This window comes from Anopheles ziemanni (genome assembly GCF_943734765.1).
Source record: "Anopheles ziemanni chromosome X unlocalized genomic scaffold, idAnoZiCoDA_A2_x.2 X_unloc_45, whole genome shotgun sequence".
Taxonomy (NCBI): domain Eukaryota; kingdom Metazoa; phylum Arthropoda; class Insecta; order Diptera; family Culicidae; genus Anopheles; species Anopheles ziemanni.
In genome coordinates, this window is record NW_026689813.1 from 180,270 (window position 1) to 192,500 (window position 12,231).

The window sequence follows — 12,231 nt, forward strand, 5'->3', positions numbered from 1 at the left end:
AGGTGACAAAGTCGAGAAAAGTTGCCTCAAAATCATGAAAAATGTGAAAAAATGGCTAAGTCCCGGGTGCCTTAAGGGCAGGTTAATCGAATGTACCGAGCTGGCGGTACGAGATAGAGACTTGGTGTAGAACAATTATATGTTTGGCATGGCAAGACCTACATTCGGCCAATACAAAGTGAGAAGATCAAAGATACCCGCAAGGGTGATATTGGTGTCCAAAGGAAAAAAGCACTAAGTCTTGGGAAACTTATATGAAGAAAAAGGACCCTGATGGGTCATATGGGATGGATCGAAAAATCGGCTAAGTCCCAAAATGGGGATGTCAGAACTACACTCATGTGTTACCACATCAAGCAAGGCAAACTTATATGAAGGAAAGGACCCTGATGGGTCATATGGTATTGATCGAAAAATCGGCTAAGTCCCAAAATGGGGATGTCAGAACTACACTCAAATGTTACCACACCAAGCAAGGCAAACTTATATGAAGCAAAGGACCCTGATGGGTCATATGGTATTGATCGAAAAATCGGCTAAGTCCCAAAATGGGGATGTCAGAACTACACTCAAATGTTACCACACCAAGCAAGGCAAACTTATATGAAGCAAAGGACCCTGATGGGTCATATGGTATTGATCGAAAAATCGGCTAAGTCCCAAAATGGGGATGTCAGAACTACACTCAAATGTTACCACACCAAGCAAGGCAAACTTATATGAAGGCAAGGACCCTGATGGGTCATATGGTATTGATCGAAAAATCGGCTAAGTCCCAAAATGATGATGTCAGAACTACACTCAAATGTTACCACACCAAGCAAGGCAAACTTATATGAAGCAAAGGACCCTGATGGGTCATATGGTATTGGTCGAAAAATCGGCTAAGTCCCAAAATGGGGATGTCAGAACTACACTCATGTGTTACCACACCAAGCAAGGCAAACTTATATGAAGGCAAGGACCCTGATGGGTCATATGGTATGGATCGAAAAATCGGCTAAGTCCCAAAATGGGGATGTCTGAACTACACTCAAATGTTACCACATCAAGCAAGGCAAACTTATATGAAGGAAAGGACCCTGATGGGTCATATGGTATTTTACGAAAAATCGGCTAAGTCCCAAAATGGGGATGTCAGAACTACACTCATGTGTTACCACACCAAGCAAGGCAAACTTATATGAAGGCAAGGACCCTGATGGGTCATATGGTATTTTACGAAAAATCGGCTAAGTCCCAAAATGATGATGTCAGAACTACACTCAAATGTTACCACACCAAGCAAGGCAAACTTATATGAAGCAAAGGACCCTGATGGGTCATATGGTATTGATCGAAAAATCGGCTAAGTCCCAAAATGGGGATGTCAGAACTACACTCAAATGTTACCACACCAAGCAAGGCAAACTTATATGAAGGCAAGGACCCTGATGGGTCATATGGTATTTTACGAAAAATCGGCTAAGTCCCAAAATGGGGATGTCAGAACTACACTCAAATGTTACCACACCAAGCAAGGCAAACTTATATGAAGCAAAGGACCCTGATGGGTCTATGGTATTGGTCGAAAAATCGGCTAAGTCCCAAAATGGGGATGTCAGAACTACACTCATGTGTTACCACACCAAGCAAGGCAAACTTATATGAAGGCAAGGACCCTGATGGGTCATATGGTATTTTACGAAAAATCGGCTAAGTCCCAAAATGGGGATGTCAGAACTACACTCAAATGTTACCACACCAAGCAAGGCAAACTTATATGAAGCAAAGGACCCTGATGGGTCATATGGTATTGGTCGAAAAATCGGCTAAGTCCCAAAATGGGGATGTCAGAACTACACTCATGTGTTACCACACCAAGCAAGGCAAACTTATATGAAGCAAAGGACCCTGATGGGTCATATGGTATTGATCGAAAAATCGGCTAAGTCCCAAAATGGGGATGTCAGAACTACACTCAAATGTTACCACACCAAGCAAGGCAAACTTATATGAAGCAAAGGACCCTGATGGGTCATATGGTATTTTACGAAAAATCGGCTAAGTCCCAAAATGGGGATGTCAGAACTACACTCAAATGTTACCACACCAAGCAAGGCAAACTTATATGAAGCAAAGGACCCTGATGGGTCATATGGTATTTTACGAAAAATCGGCTAAGTCCCAAAATGGGGATGTCAGAACTACACTCAAATGTTACCACACCAAGCAAGGCAAACTTATATGAAGCAAAGGACCCTGATGGGTCATATGGTATTGATTGAAAAATCGGCTAAGTCCCAAAATGGGGATGTCAGAACTACACTCAAATGTTACCACACCAAGCAAGGCAAACTTATATGAAGCAAAGGACCCATATGGGTCATATGGTATTTTACGAAAAATCGGCTAAGTCCCAAAATGATGATGTCAGAACTACACTCAAATGTTACCATACCAAGCAAGGCAAACTTATATGAAGGAAAGGACCCATATGGGTCATATGGTATTTTACGAAAAATCGGCTAAGTCCCAAAATGAGGATGTCAGAACTACAATAAAAAGTTACCACACCAAGCAAGGCAAAGTACCTAGGTGAACCCTAGGAAGAAACACGGACCAAGTCAGATGGCCTAAGTCAATAGAACAAGTGACCTAGGCAAAGTTGTATGGCGCTGAGGACCCTGAAAAATCTGGTTAGTGTAGTTTAGACAGGGTAGGTTTTTGGGTCGGCCGAACCCCCTTATTTTGGGTTTTGGCCTCATCAAGAAGCTACACCTAGGCAAACTGCCTAGGGTGAAAGTGCGAAGACCAATCGAATAGTAAGACAAGTTTTGACCGATCGCCCTAGGCAAGCTTGTATGAAGAAAGGGACCCTAAGGGTCATATGGAAATACATGAAAAATCGGCTAAGTCCCAAAATTGGGATGTCAGAACTACACTAAAAAGTTACCACATCAAGCAAGGCAAACTACCTAGGTGAACCCTAGCAAGAAACACGGACCAAGTCAGATGGCCTAAGTCAAGAGAACAAGTGACCTAGGCAAAGTTGTATGACGGTGAGGACCCTGAAAAATCTGGTTAGTGTAGTTTAGACAGGGGAGGTTTTTGGGTCGGCTGAACCTCCTTATTTTGGGTTTTGACCTCCTCAAGAAGCTACACCTAGGCAAACTGCCTAGGGTGAAAGTGCGAAGACCAATCGAATAGTAAGACAAGTTTTGACCGATCGCCCTAGGCAAGCTTGTATGAAGAAAGGGACCCTATGGGTCATATGGAAATACATGAAAAATCGGCTAAGTCCCAAAATTGGGATGTCTGAACTACACTAAAAAGTTACCACAGCAAGCAAGGCAAAGTACCTAGGTGAACCCTAGGAAGAAACACGGACCAAGTCAGATGGCCTAAGTCAAGAGTACAAGTGACCTAGGCAAAGTTGTATGGCGCTGAGGACCCTGAAAAATCGGGTTAGTGTAGTTCAGACAGGGGAGGTTTCTGGGTCGGCTGAACCTCCTTATTTCGGGTTTTGGCCTCCTCAAGAAGACAGACCTAGGCAAACTGCCTAGGGTGAAAGTGCGAAGACCAATCGAATAGTAAGACATGTTTTGACCGATCGCCCTAGGCAAGCTTGTATGAAGAAAGGGACCCTATGGGTCATATGGAAATACATGAAAAATCGGCTAAGTCCCAAAATTGGGATGTCTGAACTACACTAAAAAGTTACCACATCAAGCAAGGCAAAGTACCTAGGTGAACCCTAGGAAGAAACACGGACCAAGTCAGATGGCCTAAGTCAAGAGTACAAGTGACCTAGGCAAAGTTGTATGGCGCTGAGGACCCTGAAAAATCGGGTTAGTGTAGTTCAGACAGGGGAGGTTTCTGGGTCGGCTGAACCTCCTTATTTCGGGTTTTGGCCTCCTCAAGAAGACAGACCTAGGCAAAGTGCCTAGGGTGAAAGTGCGAAGACCAATCGAATAGAAAGACAAGTTTTGACCGATCGCCCTAGGCAAGCTTGTATGAAGAAAGGGTCCCTATGGGTCATATGGAAATATACGAAAAATCGGCTAAGTCCCGAAATTGGGATGTCTGAACTACACTAAAAAGTTACCACATCAAGCAAGGCAAAGTACCTAGGTGAACCCTAGGAAGAAACACGGACCAAGTCAGATGGCCTAAGTCAAGAGTACAAGTGACCTAGGCAAAGTTGTATGGCGCTAAGGACCATGAAAAATCGGGTTAGTGTAGTTAAGACAGGGGAGGTTTCAGGGTCGGCTGGACCTCCTTATTTCGGGTTTTGGCCTCCTCAAGAAGACAGACCTAGGCGAACTGCCTAGGGTGAAAGTGCGAAGACCAATCGAATAGTAAGACAAGTTTTGACCGATCGCCCTAGGCAAGCTTGTATGAAGAAAGGGACCCTATGGGTCATATGGAAATACATGAAAAATCGGCTAAGTCCCAAAATTAGGATGTCTGAACTACACTAAAAAGTTACCACATCAAGCAAGGCAAAGTACCTAGGTGAACCCTAGGAAGAAACACGGACCAAGTCGGATGGCCTAAGTCAAGAGTACAAGTGACCTAGGCAAAGTTGTATGGCGCTGAGGACCCTGAAAAATCGGGTTAGTGTAGTTCAGACAGGGGAGGTTTCAGGGTCGGCCGAACCTCCTTATTTCGGGTTTTGGCCTCCTCAAGAAGACAGACCTAGGCGAACTGCCTAGGGTGAAAGTGCGAAGACCAATCGAATAGTAAGACAAGTTTTGACCGATCGCCCTAGGCAAGCTTGTATGAAGAAAGGGACCCTATGGGTCATATGGAAATATACGAAAAATCGGCTAAGTCCCAAAATTGGGATGTCAGAACTACACTATAAAGTTACCACATTAGCAAGGCAGACTTGTATGAAGAACGGGACCCTGGTGAAAGTAGCAAATATCCCAAACCGAACATGAATATTATACACACAAGAGTACGAACATAAAGGAACACGGACCAAGCGTACCGAGAGAATCGGTACTATAGAACCCTCGTGGTTCTACACAAAGACTTTATGTTAGGGGTTCAAGCCCCATAGTACTCAAACGGTGACAGTAGCAAATATCCCAAATCGAACATGAATATTATACACACAAGAGTACGAACATAAAGGAACACGGACCAAGCGTACCGAGAGAATCGGTACTATAGAGCCCTCGTGGTTCTACACAAAGACTTTATGTTCGGGGTTCACACCCCAAATCGAACGTGGAATTTACTTTCTGATGGTCATGCGGTCGTCCAAAGGGGTCTAGTATCCTGGGATGACAAGCATCACGGGCACAGCTCGTATCAAAACAGTCGAAGAGGCCCGCGAAAGCTTGCTTTCCATGGCTATGCGATGCACAAATTGAGTTTACTCACCGTAGTATAAAACGAACGAACCGAACCTATCCGAGTAGGGATAATGGGCGCAGTAACATACTTCTGTGACCCAGCGAGAGTTGAACGAGGTGACATGAACTGTCAGTGGCTTATATCAGATGGGATACATACATGAGATTGCTTTCAAATCTACACTCGAAAACCTAACCAAGTAAAAGCGAACGTGGGAAGGATTCGAAACCGGTCACGAAATCTTAAGCTGGAAAGAGTCATCACTATGGATACATATTATGCGAAACCAATCAAGTGCTCAGTACTGATCCAAAACCTAAGAGCACTAGTGAACACCTTATTCTCACCCTAGTTCACATCCAAGTGATCGACCACGTGTGTGAAGCAAAGACCAATCGAATTCCTCAATGAACCGAACACTATGAACAAATGGCCAAAAACGTTATAACTATCCAAACATCCTACTATCTAGCGAAAGTCATCACGATGGAACCATACCATGATCTTTAACCTATAGCGCTCACCATATTCCTACCCAGAGTGCAAGTGAACAGATTGCTTACCCCTACCCAGTTCACAACCACGTGATCGACTAACATACCGAGGTTACCACAAGTCAAAGTTATACGTTTACAAGCGCAAGACCAATCGAAAACCCCGAAAGCAATCTCGACCCAAAATGTATTATCCGTGAGTGTAGTCGAGTCTCGTACTCGTCATCTGTAATCGTCGGATAGAATATCCAGTACACGGTTGTCTTTCCAAATGAAATCTACATACAGAACTCGCTCTTGGCAAATGGGTGGCATTGGCGCAATCAGGAGCGAGTTCCCGTCCGGGTGCCAAGTGATTGGCAAATGTCTGGGGGAAAGCAACCATATGTTGATTTGTCTGTTAGTGTACTGGGTGTTTGAGGTATGTAGTATCCACGCTTGGTTGGGTGTGTCAGAGGACCATGGATGCGTTCACAACCCCAATTGGGGTACATCGGGAATGATTTTGTGGAACCGATGTGCCCGGCACACACTAAGTTTTGTTGCAAGTTAATAGTGTGCCATGTCCGGGGGGGTTGTGATTAAACTCTGGTGAATTGCGTACTGTGGTGATTGGGGTATGAAAGCCCCGCAGTTGCAATGATCGGACGCGCCTAGCGTGTCCTTTAGTTGATGGTAGGGAAATGAAGGCCCTTGTCAGCTCACCTAAGTATTCATGGAAGTTTGGCATAAGGTCGCTGTGGTAGGGGTATGAAGGCCCCGTCAGCGCATGCACAATCGGGCGCACGAGCGCTTAGCGGAGTCGAATGCCGCTCAAGTGCCTGTCCGGTGCATCGGGTGTGTGTGTGATACGAGGGCAATGAGGTTCGCACGGGGGCTCGCCTCCCGTGTGCTACCGGACTTGACAACATATAGAACGTGGTGTTTGCTCCTCCGGGTGCAATGGGACAATGAACATTCGAACGCAAAGTCGGAATTCTGGTTGATCCTACCAGTAATATACGCTCGTCTCAAAGGTTAAGCCATGCATGTCTAAGTACAAACAGATTTAATGTGAAACCGCATAAGGCTCAGTATAACAGCTATAATTTACGAGATCATCAACCTAGTTACTTGGATAACTGTGGAAAATCTAGAGCTAATACATGCAACATGCCAGGACCCTCGCGGGAACTGGTGCACTTATTAGTCAAACCAATCGCGGGTTCTCCGTGTCATTGAGTTGAAGTCTGGATAATGATGCTGATCGTATGGTCTCGCACCGACGACAGATCTCGCAAATATCTGCCCTATCAACTATGGATGGTAGTATAGAGGACTACCATGGTTGCAACGGGTAACGGGGAATCAGGGTTCGATTCCGGAGAGGGAGCCTGAGAAATGGCTACCACATCCAAGGAAGGCAGCAGGCGCGTAAATTACCCAATCCCGGGACGGGGAGGTAGTGACGAGAAATAACAATATGAAACTCTTTAATGATGTTTCATAATTGGAATGAGTAGAGCATAAATCCTTCTACGAGGATCAAGTGGAGGGCAAGTCTGGTGCCAGCAGCCGCGGTAATTCCAGCTCCACTAGCGTATATTAAAATTGTTGCGGTTAAAACGTTCGAAGTTGATACTTGTCCAACACAGTCCGGCTCCGCCGACCCGGTCAACCCGTGGTCGGTGGGCCAAGTCGGAATCTGGTTGCGACTCAATGGTGTGGTAGGGCACCAAGTCTGTGTCATGGTGTGCCCTTCAACGGGTGCAAGTGTAACATAGAGCTCGACCGCTCACGTTTACCTTGAACAAATTAGAGTGCTTAAAGCAGGGTGCCCAAACGCCCTAGAATAATCTTGCATGGAATAATGGAATACGACCTTGGTCTAATCTTTCATTGGTTTGTACTCAGACCGGAGGTAATGATTAACAGAAGTAGTTGGGGACACTAGTATTACGGCGCGAGAGGTGAAATTCGTAGACCGTCGTAAGACTAACTAAAGCGAAGGCATTTGTCAAGGATGCTTTCTTTAATCAAGAACGAAAGTTAGAGGATCGAAGGCGATTAGATACCGCCCTAGTTCTAACCGTAAACGATGCCAACTAGCAATTGGGAGACGCTACAACCAGGTGCTCTCAGTAGCTTCCGGGAAACCAAAGTCAGGTTCCGGGGGAAGTATGGTTGCAAAGTTGAAACTTAAAGGAATTGACGGAAGGGCACCACAATGAAATGGAGCTTGCGGTTCAATTTGACTCAACACGGGAAAACTTACCAGGTCCGAACTTATGGAGGTGAGACAGATTAATAGCTCTTTCTCAAATTTAAGGGTAGTGGTGCATGGCCGTTCTTAGTTCGTGGATTGATTTGTCTGGTTAATTCCGATAACGAACGTGACTCACATATGCTAACTAGAACGCAGTCAGCGTTAATGCGTCGATGCCGATTGGAACGGGTTAGGACCTTTCGGTGGAGTATGACCTGACACCTTCGCTGTTCGTGTGCGCAAGTGCACTTACGGTACGCTGCTTAGCAGGACAATTTGTGTTTAGCAAAATGAGATCGAGCGATAACAGGTCCGTGATGCCCTTAGATGTTCTGGGCTACACGCGTGCTACAATGTGGGTAGCAGCGTGTCTCCTATTCCGAGAGGAACGGGAAATCACTCAAATACTCACTTAGTAGGGATTATGGATTGCAATGGTCCATATGAACTCGGAACTTCTAGTAAGTGCTGGTCATCAGCCAGCGTTGAATACGTCCCTGCCCTTTGTACACACCGCCCGTCGCTACTACCGATGGATTATTTAGTGAGGTCTTTGGAGATGATCGTTCGCTGGATCCTCGTGAACCGCGTCTGCTTTATCGAAGTTGACCGAACTTGATGATTTAGAGGAAGTAAAAGTCGTAACAAGGTTTCCGTAGGTGAACCTGCGGAAGGATCATTAGTGGCCAAGTGATCCTTCCAGAAGTCCGAACCTGCGGGTTGAGACTTCGGCACAAGTTGCCATATGATAATTGACGAAACACTATAGAAGTCCGAACCTGCGGGTTGAGACTTCGGCACAAGTTGCCATATGATAATTGACGTAACACTAACAAGTCCGAACCTGCGGGTTGAGACTTAGGCACAAGTTGCCTTATACATGACTTCGAACAAATACACAAGTCCGAACCTGCGGGTTGAGACTTAGGCACAAGTTGCCTTATACATGACTTCGAACAAATACACAAGTCCGAACCTGCGGGTTGAGACTTAGGCACAAGTTGCCATATGAAAGTTGACGAAACACTAACAAGTCCGAACCTGCGGGTTGAGACTTAGGCACACGTTGCCTTATACATGACTTCGAACAAATACACAAGTCCGAACCTGCGGGTTGAGACTTAGGCACAAGTTGCCTTATACATACATTGGCCAAATAAACAGAAGTCCGAACCTGCGGGTTGAGACTTAGGCACAAGTTGCCATATTATATTCGATCAAACACTAAGTAGTCCGAACCTGCGGGTTGAGACTCTAGACCGTAACAAGATGTCACTATACAAGTCCGAACCTAAGGGTTGAGACTTAATGCGATCTAGATACCAAGTTGACATCCAATTCCTGTTGAGCAAAACCAAAGATTCCCTGTTCTCGAATGATTACACTATATAACAGGGAATCATGAAGAAATCAAGCAAGCGTGAAACAAAGTCATCACTTGGGCATGCTCGATAGCCAACCACATGACCTTAACCTAAGAGAGCATGCAAACCACATGATACCTATAAACGATTAACCCGCCCTAGTTCAATCGTTCACCAAGTGATGACTTCAGTATGGCTAAGAGAAAAACTTTTAAATGGGAAAAACTCTAAGTCCGAACCTCCGGGTTGAGACTTCCGCGTCGGAGGTGGGCGCACCTCCTATCCGAAAGATGATGAATCAGGGGTGTTCGGTCAGCAATGGTCGGATGCCCCGTCGTAGTCCAACTATGACAATCAAAGTCAAGACCTCCGGGTTGAGACTTTCCGCGAGTACAAGCATAAAGGAACACGGACCAAGCCGTACCGAGAGAATCGGTACTAGAGCCCTCGTGGTTCTACATTGAGAGAGCCCTCGTGGTTCTCATTAGGGGCTTTATGCAAGTCGTACTCAATACTGTGGTGTGAAGTATAAAGTATAGTCTTCGCCTGGTCCACGCTGCTTCGGCGGTCCTGGGTAAGATAGTTCATTCTAGCTTGCCCTATAGTGGAATGAGGACACTTAATGCTTCGTCTTTTAGCGGCGGCTAGACTCCTCCTCACGGGGAACGAGTTGACGCGCACAGCGGCGGCTTACGCACTATGGCAATCATGGATGCCTGAAGATTCCGTGAAGTTCTCCCCTGGTCCACGCTGCCTCGGCAGTCCTGGGTAAAATGGAATATTTCCAGCTTGCCCTATAGTGGAAGAGGACTATCCAACAATACAAAGTCAAGACCTCCGGGTTGAGACTTTCCGCGTCGGAGGTGCGCGCACCGCCTATCCGAAAGATGGTGTAACAGGGGTGTTCGATCAGCAATGGTCGGATGCCCCGTCATAGTCCAACTATGACAACCAAAGTCAAGACCTCCGGGTTGAGACTTTCCGCGTCCGGAGGTACGCGTACCGCCTACCCGAAAGATGGTGTGCTTCTGGGGTATTCGATGAGTCGGATACCCCGTCGTAGTCCAACTATGACAATCAAAGTCAAGACCTCCGGGTTGAGACTTTCCGCGTCGGAGGTGCGCGCACCGCCTATCCGAAAGATGATGAGTCAGGGGTGTTCGATCAGCAATGGTCGGATGCCCCGTCGTAGTCCAACTATGACAATACAAAGTCAAGACCTCCGGGTTGAGACTTTTCGCGAGTACAAGCATAAAGGAACACGGACCAAGCCGTACCGAGAGAATCGGTACTAGAGCCCTCGTGGTTCTACATTGAGAGAGCCCTCGTGGTTCTCATTAGGGGCTTTATGCAAGTCGTACTCAATACTGTGGTGTGAAGTATAAAGTATAGAGTCCTCCACTGGTCCACGCTGCTCCGGCAGTCCTGGGTAAGATAGTTCATTCTAGCTTGCCCTATGTGGAAGAGGACTCAATACCCTACCTGTTGAGCTTGAAACAAAGTCATCACTTGGGCATGCTCATATTGCCATACACAATTACATTATATTCGAATGAGCATGCAAGCGACCCTATATAGACCGAACCAAAACGATAGATACCGCCGTAGTTCACCCCCACCAAGTGATGACTTCAGTATGGCTAGTGTGTGAAGTATAAAGTATAGTCCTCCCCTGGTCCACACTGCTTCGGCGGTCCTGGGTAAGATAGTTAGTTCTAGCTTGCCCTATGTGGAAGAGGACACAATACTTAATACTTAGAGTACAAGCATAAAGGAACACGGACCAAGCCGTACCGAGAGAATCGGTACTAGAGCCCTCGTGGTTCTACATTGAGAGAGCCCTCGTGGTTCTCATTAGGGGCTTTATGCAAGTCGTACTCAATACTGTGGTGTGAAGTATAAAGTATAGAGTCCTCCACTGGTCCACACTGCTCCGGCGGTCCTGGGTAAGATAGTTCATTCTAGCTTGCCCTATGTGGAAGAGGGCACATTACTCAATACTGTGGTGTTATGAACAAAGTATAGTCCTCCACTGGTCCACGCTGCTTCGGCGGTCCTGGGTAAGATAGTTAGTTCTAGCTTGCCCTATGTGGAAGAGGGCATACAAGACAAAGTATAGTTCTCCCCTGGTCCACGCTGCTTCGGCGGTCCTGGGTAAGATAGTTAATTCTAGCTTGCCCTATGTGGAAGAGAGCATACATGAACCAAGAACGAAGGTTATGATCGAGGAATGATTCGACAACTAACCGATGGTATGAAATGTGAAGAATTCAAGCAAGCACACAATCAAGTCATCACTTGGGCATGCTCGATAGCCAACCCTATGACATTAACCTAGTAGAGCATGCGAAAACCAATATATATGTAAACGATGCCCCTCCCTAGTTCAGCGCTTCAACCAAGTGATGATTTCAGAATGGCTAAATCAAATCGGTTCAAAACATACCATCGGTACCCTATTGAAACACACAAGTCGATATCAAACCTCATGATTGTGTAGTCCTCCACTGGTCCACACTGCTCCGGCGGTCCTGGGTAAGATAGTTCATTCTAGCTTGCCCTATGTGGAAGAGGGCACATTACTCAATACTGTGGTGTTATGAACAAAGTATAGTCCTCCACTGGTCCACGCTGCTTCGGCGGTCCTGGGTAAGATAGTTAGTTCTAGCTTGCCCTATGTGGAAGAGGGCATACAAGACAAAGTATAGTTCTCCCCTGGTCCACGCTGCTTCGGCGGTCCTGGGTAAGATAGTTAATTCTAGCTTGCCCTATGTGGAAG